The 16,700-nt window shown below is 35.4% G+C and overlaps 1 protein-coding gene across 4 annotated transcripts in view; it reads left to right on the top strand.

Moving 5' to 3' along the window:
- TOX3 (TOX high mobility group box family member 3) overlaps positions 1-16,700 on the top strand; it is a 96,152-nt gene that overhangs the window by 30,683 nt on the left and 48,769 nt on the right. The window lies entirely within an intron of this gene.

Here is a 16,700-nt window from a genome sequence, read left to right as displayed (position 1 = left end):
TCTTTCTCTAATATGGCTTCTTGGAAGCAGGGGAAATTACATTTTTTTTTCTTTTTTCTTCCCCCTTAGTCAGGTCTCCTGAAACCTGAGGGTAGTTTCCCTGACATACCTTCTTAGACCTGTAAAGTTACATCTCTTGCTATGCATGGGATCATCTCCGGAGCTGTGCTGAGATCTTTAATACCTTAACACCTTAACACCTCCCCCCCCCCCCCCCCCAGGCCCCTTGAAAACTGCCTCAGGCCTCTCTTTTTCATTGTGTAGTGTTTTCTCACTTTAGACCTTGGCAAAACTCTTGTTTTAATCTTGTTGGAATCAGGTTTCATTCACAAACTGAATTTTGTATAACACTAAAAAGTCTTTGTCATATTGTATCTGGAAATTCAGTTTAGGGCAGTTTGTTTCATTATTAACTTAGGTATTAATCTTATGGCAGAAGTCAGCTCAGACAAACTGAAGTGGTAGATGATGGACATGTGGCCTATTTTGAGAACCACTGGATCCAAAAGCTGATCTTTAGAGGATGCTTTATGTTGAGAATAAACTGCTGCAGCTGTAGACTGACCCACACCTGAAAACCACTTGTGAGGTTTTTTATTCTCTCTGTCATCGCAGAGACATTCATTCATTCTTGAGAAGAATCCCTTTGTATGAAGAAAATGGCCAAGGCCTGTGTTGTCAGCAGTGAAGAAAACATGACACACTTTGAACTTGGAATCAGTGTAGAGGGCCTGAAATCTTCAGCATCTCAGACAAGCAAGTAAGAGAGAACCCATTTTGTTCACTTCCAGAAAGGCTCAGATACCAATGCAGATAATACTACTACAGCAAGATGCTGGATTGGCTCAGGTGAAACCTACTGCCACGGATGGCGTTCTTGTGAATCGTTCATTGTCTTGTAAAAGCCTGATGAAAATGTTGCCAGTGATTGTTATGTGACTGCTTTAATGCAGATGTGAGAACATATAATTATATGATTACAAAGAGAATTGGATCAACATTTAAGCTCATAGACCAGCATTTATTGTGTTGTGCAGGAAAGCGCACCATGTTATTAGTTAATACTTCCTTACTACCTGTAACAGTTGCTGTAGTCAAGAAATTATTCATCTATACCAGATCTTGATCTTAAATTTTACGTCATGTTAATAAATTTTCTTGGCCATGCTTTCAGAAACGTACTCAGTATTTCAGCACAGTCTTTGATATTGCAGAGATCTGTAAAGTAATGACAGAAAATAAGATGTGTTCTTTGTTTTCCCTTGAAGTCAGTTGCAATCTGAATGCATTTAAACAGAAAAGTAAAAATTTTAGTGCAATAAATCCAGTCTAGCATAACGGAAATATCCATTCATGAAAGGACTGTTTGGTTTGCATAGAAGTCATCTCTGTTCATTTTCTGGTGATCACAGTGAAATCCATCTTACCTCTATCTATCATACTTTCATGTTTTCTGTTTGACTCTGCAGTCTTTACTTGTATTCAGTGATGTTTTCCTGGATGAGTAAGTCCCTGGTGTGCTTAGCAGCTGTATGGAACCACTCATGTAAGACCTGATCAACATGAAAAAGGGTTGAAGAACTTAATGCCTAAAAGGAATCTATGTGGGTGTATTTTAATTGCTACATTACCATGACAGTCTGCACTATTTATAATTCTAAAGACTTCTTTAAAAAAGAAAGATAAGAGGCTTGTGTGCTATAGAAAAACATAGTTAATACATCAGATGTTTGTCAGATAAGCATTGTAGATCTACCCTAACTAAGGTATTGCAACTGCATGAATGCTTGAGATGGTTTTAATGTCAAAAGCTTAATGCTTTTTGGTGCCTTCAGCCTTTCTGATTTCCCTAAGTGATCATAAAGTTATAAACAGTCTTTCTAGGAGGTCTCTAAGAATCCTGTTAGGAGCTTTTTATTATACTGGCAAATTCATATTGAATTGGTATTCATTTTCACTATTACAGAATAATCAAATCAGTGCTGCTATTATTGTACTGTTGAAAAAGAAAATAATGGGAATGTAATGTAAAACTGCTAATGTGATGAAATGCTCTTATTATGGTAGGTTAAGAATGCTATGGCTGCTTGTTCCAGCTTGCTTCAAACAGTGATTGAGTGAGGAAATGGAGGGTGTTTCATTTGTGGCAAGAGGTTATGTACAGTCTCATTTGAATGTGTAATTGTCTTTCGATGGCCAAAAGGGTGATTTGCTTTTGCCTATTTGTGGTTTCTTCTAGGCTGTGCATTGGTTTTGGACTTCTAAGAACACTACTGTGCATACTGTCGCATGTACAGTCCTGTGATTTCTTTTTTTAAATCATGACTAACATCTGATGGTTCTCTCTCCAGAAAAAAAATGGCTCTCATACTCTTTCATGTTCATCTGAGCCTTTTTTCCAAAAGGGAACGGAGCTTTTAGAGTACATTGTTAGAAAGTACAACCAGCCCCCTGAAGGTTCAAATTTGACAGGGATGTTAGGAGGCAGGTCAAGTGACTGCCTAATGAAGATGAATGGAGAAAATTGCTGGTACAAGAATCACGTGGTGGGCGCTTAGCCCAGGTTGCTGAAAGTGTGATGGAATCTCACAGCTTCATTTATCAGTGTCATATTTGGGCTAAAAGTGAGCAGTATTGTTCTCATTTCTTCCAGATGGATAGGTCAACTTTAATATTTATTGCTCTTGTAGAACATTTGTTTGATGTATTTCCATTAGCTAGGCAATAATAGAAAAGCAGTGGAGAGAAACATAAAGCAGCTCCCTTCCTCTTCAGCTGAAATATGGCGTACAGTAACGTGTAAATATTTCTAAGACTGTCACTGACTTTTTTCCTTTTTTAATTTGATGACACGATCACATATATTAAAAGAGTTTTGTAGAAATAATGGGAAACATCATCAAGGAAATATAAAATATTTGGCTTCTGGTGTGTAATTTTTAACCTCTTCATAAGCTTGTTGTGCCTTTCAGGAGTGGCTTTTGCATAAGAATGTCAACTTTTACTGTGATACACTATGACACAGTAACACTGTATTTGAATGACTGTTAAAGGAAGAGAAGCACGTTTTAGCAAAATCAACATACTGTTCTGGATTGCTTAAGTGGAATATAATGATGGTTGTTTCTGTCATCTTTTTTTTCCTTCAGTTCTGTTGTTGCCAATTACTTTTACTATGATGGGAAAAGACAAGTTGATGTGGTTTGATGTTAAAACTTAAAATAAATAAGGGACCTAGCCATTACAGAATGGTGGCTTTGAGCTAATAGTGGTAACCTCTGGTTAATGTTTATTAACTGATTTTTCCCATTTATAGGAATCAGATTTAAGGTGTTTGACATGTATTATTTTATACTGTGGAAGGAAATTTAGCTGTTTGTGAAGCAGGTGTTGTGTTAAGTGCAGTGCAAACATCCTAGCCATATGTTTCTATAATTTAAATTAATTTGGTACAGTCATACTGTTAATCTTTAGTGACTTGTTGATTGGCATTTTGCAGACATATTTCTGGAAGGCACCCAATACCATTTTCTGTAGCCTTTCTGGCAGTAGCAGAGAGTAACATTTCCACAAATTGGAATCTTGTACAGCTCTGGGAAGTGAGCCAAGATTTAAATTAGACAATAACCTCTGCTCTGTATATAGCTTCTATTCTTCAGCTGTAGGGAAAGTGATTTGTTTAATACAGTCAGCTCTGTAGCATATAATAGACTGATATATGAGTCACTCCTTGGCAATGTGTGTTTCTTAAATTTATATAGATTGAACAACTAGTTGGTAATGTACTTAGTTACAGTTGTGCAAACAATAACTATTAGCAGAGCTGAGCAGACCTAAAAAAAAAAAAAAAAAGCAACCTGCATTTGGTTGGTGTTTGTTAAGGATTCTGCAGAGTTTTAGAACAATACTTCTCTTCAGGTGAAGAAGAAAATTTTGTAAACATGACTACTCTTAGAGTCTTAGAAAATCAATAATAGCACTTTCATATCATAGCTTTATATTTATTATGCTTTGCACATGGACGTACATGTAGGTACACAATGTTTCTTAAAAATTAACCTTAGCATCAATCTGTGTTGTAGCTACACAATTAGGTTGTGGCTCTTTTTGTTTTGCCCTTGTATATTTTTTTTCTCTCTTCATGTTAAAATGTGTTGCTGTCAATTGATATCTGTGAATGTGAAGAATGCTTTTCTTTCCAAACTGCAAAGATCTTTTCTTAAAAGGGAGCTCTTTACACCATTTGGTTCATGTTTATTTAAAAGCTTAAAATCATTAGACCAAATCTCACTTTTTGTCCAACAGAAAATTGATTTTGCTAGCAAAAATGGTGTGGGCCTGAAAGAGAATATTCAGAAATATGCAAATAAGCAGAGATAGAAATCTGTTTGAGCAGCTGAACAAAGCAATCATATTTTTTCCGTTGAAAGTTTATTTAGCTTCACCGTGAACATTTTTGAACAGAATTATCAACTGCTGTTAGTGAAATACTTCTTTTTATAGGGAAAAGGGGATTCTTTTTAAACAGAACTATTTTAATACTCAACTTTTTTACTTTTTTTTTTTTTTTTTTTTCTTTGGCCAGGTCTTATATTTACAAAATAAAGCACACTGTAAATATTGAACAATACACAGATATATTTCCTAACAGTTTCTAGTACGCTGCATATTCTGGATGGGTTCCAAGCAGTAGTTAGTATAAATGATATGCCAATCAAAATTATTTTTGCAACTATAACCTGTTATAATGCAGTCTCTTATCTGAAGCGTCAACTTGATATAAGCCAGATCTCTTTTCTTAAGCTTTAACTCTTACGTGTATAATTTTCCTTGTCCTGAACTAATCCTGCTTCTGTTCCATAAGCTTCTTGGTAGTGCATGATAGCAAAGGATAATTTATCTACTTGTTACATAAATTTTAATCATTGCTGCTTCCATTAGGCCATATGCATTTTATTCCTTAGTAGGAGTGAATTGTGTATAGAATATCTGATATATTTTAATGAGTGAGTAAGTTTTGTAAGTGTCCAGCATCTCCCTTCAAGGCAAGTTTTCTCATAATTCAGCTTCTGTATAGAATCTGACTTTTTCAAAAAACCTCCATGTAGTCAGCAAGTTGGTTACTGAAAATTTGACCATTTGCATCGGTAAGTAAATATGTGGTTTCATGATACAAAAGATTTGTCTTTATAGCTCGCCTAAGCTAAGGAGTTCGTTCCTCAGCTCTTTATTCATGCTGTATGTTAAATCGCATTTACCCCCAAATCCCAATGAGTTTAGTGTTTCATTTTGCAGTGTGACCTCAGCAAAAGTTGTAATGGCATAAGCAAGGGTTTATGAATTACAGAGAGAACAGAAAATGCACAGGAGGTTTGAAGCATGATGCAAGATACGAACCTCTTGGAACCTGGGGTCACTTAACAACATGGTAGCAGGTTCCAGCGCTGACATTGTAGTCACTAGAATGTCCTTTAGTTTGGTCGTCATTGCTGCTGATAGCTGAAATCAAACCTCACATATAACCAGTTTTTGGAAGCTGGAGATAGGTTGTAAATCTCATTCACTGTTGTTGATGCTGAGTTTAAATGTTGAAGGTTGTTTAGACGACTTGGGAACTTCTGGTGTGAGAGGGGTGTGTGAAAATGCCGGTTTTTAAGATCCTGATAATAAAAGTATCCATTAATGAGGCTGAAGTACTGTGAGATTCACAAACTGAATACCATTCTATATCTCTGAAGAAGACAGGTTATGGAGCCAGCAACATGAGTCTTGCTTCAGAGAGGAGGAAGGGAGCAGAAAGGGGCCTGACTTCCCCAAATCTGTATTTATGGAGCAAAACATAAGAAGAGTGAACACAGCAGAAAGAGAATTAGCATTTGAGAATGCTGCAGGGTTTATATAGGGAGCGTAAGACTTGCCGTATAACAGAGACAGGCTTTCAATTTAGCATTCTTTTTATGAAGCATTTAGTGTATACGTCTGTAAGGAATGTAATCAATACATGCACACTCACTCCTCATCCCCCTTTCACACATGCATAGTTAAATATTACAACATGGCAGAAACTTATCCTTTTCCCAGAAGGTAAAATATTTATATGTCAACATGAAAATTGATAGCCCTTTTATTTTTCTTATAGTAGCTAGTTAGATACAGATGATATTCCACTTACTGGAATATAGTGCACAACCACCACCATCTGAATCAAATCGAAAAGCTGGATTCATGCTGGCAAATAACCTTTCACCATTTTTCTCCCTGGTAAAGTACCACTACAGAGCTCTTGTTTTCCTACTGTTCCTTGGTTTCCTAGATAACCCTTACACAAATTTCTGTTTGCTTAAAAACAAACAAACAAAAACTTCACCATAATGTTGCACAACACAAACAATGAGGGTTAATTTATATCGAATGGAGAGAGCCTGCTCTTGTCAAATATCCCAGGGGTGCACAGCATAGAAGTGGAGGTGTTTCTTATAACCAATAGTTTGTATATGTGATTGGATGAAAGTGAGATTATAGCACTGAAAGACATTCCGGTCTCCCTTGTAACCTACCTGGCCTGGGTTCAGTATTAGTAAGGACAGGTCAGCAGACAGAGATGTGTGAAGGACTATCATGGATATGCTACCCAGAATTTTCTCTGTGCTTGAGCACAAGGTTCCAAGGTTGCGAGGAGGTGAAAATATATAATGTATGTACAGGTATATGTATAAATAAGAGATATGTACTGGAGATGAAAGAAAAACACATTTTTCTTTACAAGTTCTAGTTGTCTGGAATTAGCAGATTAGTTTAGGTTTCTATTCAGTGTTACAAGCTGTACATTCTTTCAAATTATAAAAAAAAACCCACAACATTCATATGAAAGTGTATGAATGCTTTGAATTGCTTCTAAATGCTTTCAAAATCATTTCTTTTACAACATATCACGAACTGCTGTTTTTCTTTTAATTTTGAATGCTGAACTGTCCTTTGCTGTGAATTAATTTCCTCAAAGTTTTTCATTCCTTTGTTCTTACTATTTTCAAGTTTCTTTTCTTATCTTCCTGCTAAGCTAATTTTTATTAACCTGTTTTGATAACCATTGTCTCACTGTACCTTTGTGTGCCTCTCTTCCAACCTTTGTCTGCTTTCAGCACTTGTACAGCATCTTATAGCAGTGCTGTAACATTCCTCTCAAAAGCAGGCTATATGTGTATATATGTATATATATATATATATATATATATATATATATATATAATATTTCACAACTCAGTTCTCCCATTAAAAATATGTATATATTTTATGTTATTCTTAACAAATTCTGGAAGAACCACTGAGAAATCTTGTTTTGATCAGCAAAGGAAATGTCTTACTGGGGAACTGTACTGATGATTCCAGGACAGATCAGGCAAAGCAATTAGCTTGAGGATGTTGGTTTTTTTTTTTAATTATTTTATAAGACATTTTGTGTGCGTGTGTGTGTGGTGGTGGTGTTTTAAGTTTTAAGATCACTGGACAATGATATTACCAGAAATGATTGTAGATGCTTGTACAAAATAAGAGAAAATAATTATTTATAATAATACTCGTTTTTTACTGTGACCAGATAGGTGTTGCTTGGTTGGTGTTTTCTTCTTGTAGTGGTGAGAGAACTACCAGAGCATCATATTCTATTCCTCTGCTTCTGCCTTTTCCTTTGCATTCATACTGATGCTGTACAGTGTCTTTCAAGTCAGGTCAAAACCAAACAAACAAATAACAACAAAAACTGGGTAGTGCAAAATCTCCCATTTTGCAGACAAGGAAGCAACCAACCTTTGTGGATTTACTGTGATTTGTTCTTACTGTGAACTCATTAAGCAGTGTTTATGTTTCATGCTCCCTTGCATTGTTTAGCATTATTTCACTTGCTCACCAGAACTGGACGTTGGAATAGTAGTTCTCAACTCTTATGCAAGGTAAGAGTTTGATATCAGGGAAACATAATCTGACTGTCAAAAAAAAAAAAAAAAAAAAAAAAAAAAAAAAAAAAAAGGGGTGGGGGTTAAAGTTATTATATGAGGCAAAATATAATAAGGTAATGAGACAGTTTTTGCCATGGGGAAAAAAAAAAAGAAAAAAGTTATATGTAGGACTTTTCCAGGAGTGCACTCAGAGCAAGTCTCCTTTTCCTTTACAAAATTTTCTGATGTCTGGGCAATTGAAAGTGGGATCAAAATGGAAGAGAAATGTGAGAGAACTCCTGGTCTTTTTTAGCTAGTTGTAGCAGACTACTGTCTGCCAGAAGCATGCTGTTATGGCCCAAGGTATTTTTCTGTTCTCATCAGAATGTGAAGAAGATACTGTCTTGGAGACACAAATGTTTCTGTAGAGTTCAGATCACCATCAGGTAATGAGGAACAGCGAGGAGTGCTACGTGAGTATAAGCTTGGGAGTTCTCCCATTTGACCTCCAGTTATTTGACCTGACATGTATTTAACAGGTATTCCTAGGAATATTTGTCATAACTTCAACATTCAGGCAAGGCAGGTTCATATAAATCTCATGGCAAGATTTCAGCTAATTTTGTAGATACAGTTTGAATTCATACTAAAATTAAATCTGATGATTTTAAATTCAACTAAGAAATATTCAACTTTTTTCACATCTTTAGTGTGAATAGCATAAGACACTGAAATGTCTCAGTCCGCTAAACTAGGAGAATATTTTCAGAGCATGAGTTGTGAGCTGTGGAACAACTCTGCAGAGGAAATGCCACTGTGATCTGGTGTCTCTTATACTTCAAGAAAAGAAACTCAAAAATGTACATGTATCGAAGTTCAGATTTACTTATATCAAGACATTAAGAGAAGCACTTGACTGTTCAAGAGAGCTTTTATTACCATTTTTGGTCTTATATAGCAACCAATGTTTTTTCTCTGGCATCTGAGAATTATGAGGCCAAAATACATTACTCAGATGCCTGGTGTGCTACTTAATATGCTCTTTAATGCTAATTAGTGGTTAGCATTCTGAAACACTGGAGCTGAGTATCACCTGAAAACTCGCAAGGCCTAGCTTTTGTGTGGTGCAGCACACTCCCAGCCTGTGCGGGTGAGGCCATCAGTCAGGATGCATTTTAGATAAGATTATAAACAGAATCACCTGAATTTTCCTAACTGGCATTGACCTGTATAATATATACTGTTAATATTTCAATGTTAGGAATTTTCATGTTCGTTTCGTTGGTTTGGTTGTTTGTTTATTATTACCGGAAGTGGAGGCTTTGAGGGAAACTGGAATCTTTTCACAAGTCATAAATGGAGTTCGCAGTGTGTCCTCATCTCTCAGCAGAACCTCAGGGGCTGCAATCAATATCAGAAGTAATTTCTGTGCCCACTTATAAGAAGAAATAGTGACCCAATTAAGTGAAGAAAATGCTAGACTTTTAGTAGTGGATGAAAATGCAATTAAAGTAGGTTACTCACCTACAAAATAAGTTTGTGCTGCCCAAAACATTGCCTTTAGGATGGAATGGAACAGTGGGAAGCTAAAGATAGATAAATTAAGCCTGATTAGTCTCAGTGGCATAAATTAAGAATACAAGCTAGCATGAGGGATTATTCCACTCTTAAATTTAATTCTCCTCTACTGTTATTGCAGAGCATTGCATCCAATTCAATCTTGCATGTTTAAATAAAGTTAGTTGTTGCTGAAGACTCTCCAGAGGCCTCCCTGCTGTGGGATTTGTAATCCAGCCCCAACTAAAAGCAGTGGAGAGATCTACCAGGTTTAAGGTTGATATAAGATGAAGAAACAGGAGCAAGTGATGTTATATTCCTGTTTCAAACATGCACCTATATCGATACTATATCGACACATAATTTTTGCAAAACTGGAAAACCTCTTTACCTCAGCAAAATTCCTGAATCTTTTGACTGGCATTCAGTTTCTTGTACAGCCACTTCATGCTTTCTCTTATGAGATTATCATAGGAAATCCCTGGGCCTCATCTGTGCTTTCCTGTTTGTTCCACATAGAGCGGCACTGTTATTACATACTGCAGCATAGAGGGGTGACACTCCCCCTAGTTTTAACACAGCTTGGCCTGGGTATTGCAAGCAGCCGAGTTATCACTGAGCAGAGCTTCACGAGAGATGACAACCTGGTGTTTCCCAGGTCTGCCTGGTAAACGGAACAGGCTTTATGTACTTATTATTATTTTATTATATATACTTTTTTTTGCTGTTGTTTCTTCTTCTTTTTCCTGTATCTGCTTGTGAGATGATTCTTAATTTATGAGGCCTACAAAACAGGGATCATCACTTTTTCAGAGCTTAGAAAACATTTGTCATGTAAAGAATGCTTTGGAAATCAGTAATAAATAATCAAGTGAGAAATCTCCCTTAGGAAGCTTATGAAGGGACAAAGAAACCAAGTGTAAAATTCCCTTGCTGCCACCAACCCCATCGTGGCTGAGGGTAACAACCACTGGAACAATTGGTTGGAACCACTGGTGTATTTCTGGGTGGCTTTTCTCCAGTTCTCATTCAGAGAGTGAGAGCAATGTTGCATTTTTCAGGCTGTCTTTGCAATAGATGGTATTGCTTTGTACAGCCTTGCATATAATGAGTAGAATTAATACTTTTTAAAATGCTTTTTGTGTGTGTGTGTGCTGTTTGATTTTAGTTATATTTTCTAAAGTGGAAAGTGTTTAGTCTCAGAAAAAAATGCTTGAACCAGGGGTATCAACATGGCTGCAAGTTGAGATACTTATGAATTCATGCATGTACTGACTTTATCCTGAAAGTGTCTTGAATAATCCTCCATTATGATTATTATAAAATGTCTGCATCTGCTTCACCCTTTCTCTATCAATTTTATATTTAAAACCTGATATAATTTGCTAATGTAGTAGAGCTGAATCACAGTCTAGAATGGAATTTATGATTTTTGCTGGAGTGAGTGAAATTTGATATAAGATTCAAAGAAAAGCTACTTATAGCCCAATTGCAGTATAATCACATCACTTTAAATTTCGTGTGAGAAAATGTTACAGTAATCTTGAATATAGTGATATAAAACTATTTCTTAGGATTCTAAGAATAAAATGTTGTCATTATGTTAAGAAATGCTTAGATTCAATGCTTAGACAGCTTATATGAAATAAATATGGGGGTAGACATGATTAACACATTGGCTGTATGAACTCAATGCCTGAAAGAAGAAGGTGAAACAGAAATGTTCATATGGCAAAACCAGTTTTGTATTTGTGAATTCTCCATCCCCTCTCCCCCTATAAAAGTATTCCTTACAGCAGTTAAACTCAAGCTGTTGGGTAGAGAAAGGGACTCAGTGGTGTAGCATGGTTTCATATCCCTGCTGGGGGGAGTTAAAGAAGGACCCTTAATGTTGTGTTTTGGGACAGGAGGAGGATGTGGCTGCTCTCCCTTCAGTCCCCAGTGTGCCAGCGGGCTCCTGTCCCTTAGAAGGACACAAGGTATGGGCCTCTATCCATGAACCAGGAGCCAGCACCAGTGCTGCTATTGCAGTCTTGGGGCATGTGGGAAGGTAGTCTGGCGGGAAAGTCCCAAAATTTGGTTCACAGATTTCATTTGGGTCTTCCTGGCAAGCTATTTTGTCCACGTTTGAGGCCATTCTGAGAGGCTGTTGATCTCCTCCCGTTTGGTAAATGTCATGGAATATAGAGACATTTCAACTGTCTCACAGGGCCGTGGAAAGGGAGCAATTATGCTTTAATCTTGCTGTGGTTCTTTAGAGCAGTTGTGGAAAAAAATGTAATTCATCTTCCTTCTAGCCTCTGATGTTATCAGAAATGAGATCTTATGTATAATGTGAGCTGTTTAGATAATTGTAACTCATAAAATACATACATTGAATAGATGCTCTGAAACTGCATGTTTGATGAGACCTTTTTCATTTGAAATCGAAATTGCTACAAAGTAGTAAAAATTAAACAAAAAATACACATATATATGTAGAAGCAAGAGACATACCTCTATAAGTAAGTTCTTTTTGCATTTTAGCAATATATTCCTTCCATGGTATTTGCATCTGATCTGGTTTAATTCAGCAACATGTATGCAATCATGAAAATAATTTCATAGCTTACCACCACAAACAACTCTAGGTTAAAAAGCAAAGAAAAAAAAGTAATATAGTTTTTAGCAAATACTTAAAATTACATTTGCCTCTCCTTGCCTTTGTTAATGGTTGTAGTTATCTTAACATTCGGACTCTTGTATTTTTAACCTTCAGGCAACAACAGGGTACGGTGATAGTGATTGCACATCAGAACTCTTTGAAGTAACATCTGTAGATCTTGTGGAGCTCTTTTTTTTTTCGTGGAAATTAGTGGGTTGGTCTAAACTTGATATTTTTATTAGCCTTCTACAGAGGAAAAATAGTCTGAATATATGTAGGTGGATACAGAGAGATACCCAGAATCCACGTATAATTCTCAGTTTTACTTTCTTTGAACCAAGGTGGGTGGAATGGAAAATACATCCTTGTCTACAACTTGCTAACATGGTAAATTGGAGCTCTGAACATGTGACAGCAAAGCATTTGGTATGTTTGTCTTGGAGAGAAATGTCAAGATTCAAACTAATTTTATAACACCTTAATCTTGTATGAATATTAGGGCCAGTACTGCACTTTAGACCACCTTTTAATATTTATGCATTTAAATATGGAATAAGTAGCATTAAGAGTCTGGAATAAATTGAATTACCCTGACTGTCAGTCAACAGAATAATAATATCGTGTATATTCATACAAAGTTATTTCTTGCATATAAAAACTTTTATAGACTGTATCCTTCTTAAGAGATCTGAAAATGTCTAACATGAGACCATTAAATATTCCTTTCATTACTGTTCCTAAGATTGCACAGTATCACACTTGGCAAAATATCATTCAGTTACTGCTTTTGGCCATGGAATTCACTGAAGGAATTCATATTAAAGAGTTTGGCTGGAATTAGAGAGATTAAGTCAGTGCTTTTTATTGTTATTGTTGAAGTTTTTATTTGTTGGCTGAAAGCTTTTAAAGTAATTTCAAATATTTTCATTCTAATTGCTTTCCTAAAACTTTTAAATCTGTAATATTTGCAAACAGTGTGTGTGATGGAGATTTGAGGATATATGAATAAAATATAAATGTCTGTTTTCTTTAGGATCTTGCTCAAGTATTTCATCCCACTGATTTTTTTATATATATATATATTTTTTTTTTTTCTGGTGGTAAGCAAACAGTACAAGTGTGTGTATACATACATTCATATGTTTATGTGTAAAAACACACATATATGAAAATTAGTGTGGCAGGTGTTTAAGACTCAAATCAAATTTGAATGGTTGCCTGAATTAAAGGTTTTTAAGAATTAAATATCAAAAGACTGTCAAATATATGATGGTACAAACACTTATGTAGAGATTCAGTAATTAACGAACCACTAATGAGATTATTCATTTGCCCAAAATTCAACATTGGAGATGTGATTTCAAAACTGGGTACTAAAAATATTCATTCTAATATTTTGTGTTCCTGTTTGTTGTTGGTTGCTCATCAGCAATGTGTTCGTAAGCAAACGAAGCTTCTAGAAACACTGTAGGAACTCCTTTTGTTTTCAGTGGGACCTGCGTTTCCTCGTAAGTATTAAGCAGTTGATTAAAGGTTAGGAATCTGATGTGGTGTTTTAGGGAATCTTTAGGAGTTGGAAAATAATAGAAATATCTGTAGTGTAGTAAGTTCTGGTGGGTGAAGTCACTAAACCTAGCACTTCCCAGGTAGTTTTTCACACATGCACTAGGATCTTTCCTAGAAAATTTATAGCAGAACGTAGCAGGAATTGAGCCTACTTCCAGAAGGTACTTCTGGAAATCTTCTGAAAAAGTCTGGAAATAAGCAGAATGTAGTAAGCTGATTTTTATTGTGCTATTTTACAGTAATCACTGATCATAATTTTGCTGTAAGAATATGAATGCAAAGGCTCAAGTATGAATGTGGCATATTAACAAGTGGCCCACTACATCATGATATTCATCTGAAAGTGTAGCTTTTATGTATTGTGTCTGTGCATATATAAATACCCTATGCACACACACCTAGTGACTTGTTCTTTAATGTAGTTGTGGTACCTCATCTACTTAGGCATTTGGTCAAACGCTGACCCAAATGCAAGGCCTTTTGCCTGCATCTGGTCAAACTGGCCATCTCTTTTCAACTCAGTGAATCAGCACAACCTCCAATGCCTACAACTCCAGTAGCTACTTGTTGGCTGTGGTAAATAATACATTTTGTAATTGGCAGAAAGTGGTGTTCAAAAACATTAGAGTTGTGCCAGAGAAGTTCAGATATTTCTAAGCATAGCTATGTAGCATCAAAATTGAGTATACCATTTTGTATCCCTTCTGAGGTAAAATTAGTTCTCATCTATTTACAAGGTTTTAAATTTCATGTTTTAAGAGATGCTTCATTCATTTATGAGTATAAATCCCTAGTAGATTTAGTGATGTTACATCTGTGAACCAGCCTTATAGTTACTAGTAGCAAAAATAAAATAGAGTACTTGTATTTTATAAAATAATATGAATGCCACCTACTGTTTCTGAAGTATTGAAACTGTCGTGAAGGACTTGCTCTTCCAGAAAAGAACACTCTGCTCCTGCTATGAACGCATCACAGTTAAAAGTAAAGCCTCTACAGAGATTAGCTGGAAATCTATCCAGAATAGAAATGTTATTTTTACTTTCACTAAGAAAATAAATTGTGTTTCCTGAGGACAAAAACCAGTATTTAATGTAATGCATCTGATGAAACACTTGTTTGTAGATGCTGATAGCTGATGATTTAACCCCTTCCCCCCCCCCCCAAAAAAAAAAAAAAAAAAAAGCTTCCTCCCACTCCATCTACTTCTGTTGCCAGAATAATTTTAGTGTATATTGTTTTGTTTGGAGTAATCAGGCTGAAGTAGCATTAGTCCAGCTTCTCATCTTTTAATTACAGACAGTTTATTGTCTATGCTGTCCCACTTTCTGCATGGTTCCCCACCAGTCAGCTAGACTTAGCAATCTCCATTAATTTAATTTGGCATTTCATTCAATCAGACGGGCTGTGAACATGATGATTTTTTTTTTTTTTTTTTAAATAACACAATGCTCATTCTTAATTGATGTCCTTATCAGGCATTGTATTTGCCAGAGCTGTAATTATTGGTCAGGCAGCAAAATCAAATCTGCCCAAATGCAGTGAGGATGTTCTCTGGTGAAATTATTAAGATACAGTACTTAGACCTGCAAAGTAATTTAGTTTTGGTCTGTAATTACATCTTTTGGGATCGTTATCTTTCTTTTCACTCATAAGGATAGTGTAACCTCTGAGGAATTAATTTGCCAAATCTGAAGATAGAACTGAGATTCTTGCCATAATATATATTTGTGCAAGTAGATATTATTCTATATAAAATATATATGTTCACACCATAAAAGAATGATTTGTATTAATGGCTGTATTTAAAAAACAAAAAATATGTCTCTTAATATTATTGCAGAACTGCTGGAAATGTGATCAGTTGAGTCTCCTGTTTTCCTTAAGCAATAAATTGACATTAAAAATGATAGAATTCAGGTGTGCAACTATCTAAAATACATATCCAAGTGAATATGTAGTGCTGTGACATAACTAATTTAGCACTAGTTCTTCAAGCAGGAGTTGAACATCAAGCCACTGAGAATTTTTGTCTGAAGATACTATCCTGAGAAACTTTAAAATATTTGTTTTGACTAAACATTAACTAATAATTATGTAAGGATTCTTAGAGTCATGGTAGCCAGGTCCGAGTTCTGTTTTGAAGTAAGGGTTGGGATAAGGCTTTATTTAAAAAACAAAACAAAATAACAAACCCAAAAACTACAGGGGGAGGAGGGGAAATCTGTAATCATTTATAATGAATCTTTTACTTATTCTCAGATTTATGATTTGTAATCTTTGAGTAAGGAATTACAATCTCAATATTGAGTAAGGAATTTAATCTCAATATTTTATAAATCTCCTGGTATGTTCTGAGAAGACAAAATGTGTTTCATTTGTGTGTTCTGTAAATATTTTGGTTGTTTTTTTTTCTTTTGTTCATTTGGAACATTTATTCACATTCTATGGTTTTGCTCTTATTCTGTGCTGGAACAATAACCCATCCAATGGTTTCTTTTTGATTGCATTATTAAAATAACTAGCATTATTATGAAAGGAGTTATTTAGAAAATGTTTTGTAGTTGCCCAATGAATCTAATTTTACTGTGAAGCATAAAATAGCAGTTCTATAAAAATTCTTGTTTGTTCCATTGAGATGCTCTGGGCTCCTGTATGTTTTAAGTTCCATAGGTATTTCTCTATTTGCCTTGTTTTGGTAATGAGTAGCGGGGCTCTAATGTTTTTCAAATTAGAGTAGCATCACAATTGGGTTGACTTAAAGGCAGAAATGTACAAAGCTTAAATAAACAATACTGATTAAATATTGCAAGTAAAATAATCCCTCCATTAAAATTAGTGGCAAAATTCCCATTAACTTTTATAGGTTCATAATGTTATTCTGTGTGTCCATAACATCTTCAGAATTAGTTATTAGCTTTAGTCTTTATACTTCTGTTTATTGTGGCTTTGTGATGTAAACTTCTGTTGCCTATTTCTTGCTGTGGCTTTTGACTCATCAA

The sequence above is a fragment of the Aythya marila genome (genome assembly GCF_965140915.1).
Source record: "Aythya marila genome assembly, chromosome: 12".
In the NCBI taxonomy this organism is placed as follows: Eukaryota; Metazoa; Chordata; class Aves; order Anseriformes; family Anatidae; genus Aythya; species Aythya marila.
This window is presented reverse-complemented; position numbering and strand designations above follow the sequence as displayed.